This window comes from Callorhinus ursinus, unplaced genomic scaffold, assembly GCF_003265705.2.
Source record: "Callorhinus ursinus isolate GAN/ISIS: 27379988/994484 unplaced genomic scaffold, GSC_fseal_2.0 scaffold3, whole genome shotgun sequence".
NCBI lineage: Eukaryota > Metazoa > Chordata > Mammalia > Carnivora > Otariidae > Callorhinus > Callorhinus ursinus.
The window spans coordinates 68,801,884-68,804,301 of NW_027397065.1; the positions used below are offsets into that span (position 1 = coordinate 68,801,884).

Here is a 2,418-nt window from a genome sequence, read left to right on the forward strand (position 1 = left end):
ACCCCCACACTTTTTCTCCTGTGAGCTTGACTCTTTGAAGCAATTGTAAACCACAGAGCACATTCCTGAAGAATTGTGCGAGAGAGTCTATGGTATATTTAGCCCTGTTTTCACTTATTAACTGTAGCAGGTTACATCTCTGGCTCAGCCTTTCTCTGTCATTGAAGGAAAAAAAATCCTATTTCTTAAGCTCTGGAAAGCAGGCAATATTAAGTGAATCATAGATGCAGAGGGTTGAAACAGTGAACTGGAAGTGGTTCTTCTTAAGGTTGGGGACACATGCTTGTTTTATATCTAACATCTAGGGCATCTAGGGCACACCTACTATTATATAGAATCAGATCATAACCTATGTGCTCCCATATCATCAGGCTTTGAACTGTCTGCATTAGGACCACTAATTTACTTCACTCTACACCAATTAGTTAAAGCAACTAGGGATCTAAATATATGCCTGCTCCTTTTGCAAAAAAATCCCTACTTCCTGACAATCCCCATACTTCTCACTTGATACATTTAGGGAATACACTCATGCCAAGATTCTGCACAAGAACTTCATTTTAGAATTTCAGACGTTCTTGGATTCAGCAAATCAGAACTGACTTCTTTCCTTCTCAGTTACATATTCAGGAAACCATATTAAGCTAACTAATCATGTGATTATTGTGACAATTTAGAATGACTAAATACAGAATTTCACACTTGGCTGATTGCCAGGGTTGTCTCTGTCTCTTTTCTGACATAAATTTCCTGCAGAAGAGAATCAATGTAAGAGCCAGATAATTGTTGTAGGAGTTCCATGGCTGTCTTCTATTTCCATATCCCTTATTTTACTTCCAGGTACACATAAAATGGTCCAGTTAGGCTTTTACCCCTTTTGTCTGCATGCCGTTTCTGGTAACCAGTTGGCATTGGCATTTGTGACAGGTGTTCGAAAAATTGGTGGCAAAACAACTTTCTTGAAAGGCAGAATGAAAAAATGAGGAGCTGTAGAGATCAGGCATTTTTACATATCTTATATAATTGACAGTGGTTTGTCCCTGTGATGGTCCTTCTCTGACCTCTTAGTGAAGGGCAACATTCTTTTTTTTTATTTTAATAAATGTCTATTTTAATGTTTTTCACAATAGAATAAATACTTCTCTTGATGACTGTAGACACGTAAGGCTGTTTGGTAGTATTCAGAACCACCACAGTAATGGTGGTCTTCCTGATCGGTGTGTAATCTTAAGTAATTATAAGGAATTACTTCTCTGAAACTGCTGTCAAACCAGCAGGACTGCATTTATGCATCCATCATTTTCAGGGTTGTTGGTAACCTGGGCATATTTGCCCCAAATAACTTTGCCTCCTTGTGTCACAAGGCCCAACTCACTCACGTTCACCTCAATTACAGTGCCTTTGGTAATAACACCCAAAGTTGTATATAGTGGGGATGAAGGATTCTTTCTTACACCAAGTATTGGCAGACAAAAGGTGGCTTTCAATTCAGGATGTGTTACATGGGCCTTTTTGAAACGTAAGCCCATGGGTCTAATGAATCTTTCATATTTAGGTGGTTTTCGAGTAAAGCCGTCCCCAACAAAGCAGACTTTAGTGACCATCCTCTTCCATGCTTTCTTCTTTCTCTTTCCTGTTCGAATCACTTTTAATACTTCTGTTTCTCCCTGGGCACGGACTTTGGGTAAAGGAACTTCCCATTTTCCCGCTTTCTCTTTTCGTTTTTGTTTAATCATATTGGAAAGTACTTTAGCTCGGAACTGTCCCTCTCTGTCCAGTAGATATGCAGGTACTGCTCCTTGTGGAGTCTTTTCATCATTCTTTTGTTTGGTGTTTCTCTTTTCATGCATCTTGATAGTCTTTTTCATTTGTATTTTCTCAGCATGGTGCTGTTTATGGTAGAGCTTAGCTTTCAGACCAATCATCTTTTTTGCCTTCTTTGAACGTTCATGAGCCTCTCGACCTTCTTTCTTTCTTTTTTTCTCATGGTAATTCAAACGATAGCCATATCGCTTTCGGTGTAACTCAATATATTCATTTTGTGGCATGGTGACGGCCGCAGAGCCGTCGGGTGCAGCTGCTGGGGAGCGAAGAAGCTCTCAATTTTCGGGTCTCCCAGACCCGCGAACTGACTCCACGCAAGCCGCGACGGGAAAGAAGGGCAACATTCTTAAAAAGTGTTTAATTAACATGTACATTTAGTATAACAAAACTCTTGCCTTAAGGTGCAGGCTACATGGAGAGACAGTCCGTGAAATAAAAAAAGTATTTACCTCCCTCTATAATTACTGTGGCTTTTTGTACTTGCATCCTTCATCTTATTAACATCACAGTAGGATGGTATCGCTAACTGGTCCTGGCAGGCGCCTATCTGCCCTGCTCCTGGGGAGACTTTTCAAAGAGGTCCAGGGCTTCAAA

The 2,418-nt window shown here is 40.2% G+C and overlaps 1 pseudogene; it reads right to left on the minus strand.

Moving 5' to 3' along the window:
* Window positions 1-1,080: 1,080 nt before the first annotated feature.
* On the minus strand, window positions 1,081-2,152 carry LOC112819789 (ribosome biogenesis protein NSA2 homolog pseudogene; annotated as a pseudogene).
* Window positions 2,153-2,418: the final 266 nt, after the last annotated feature.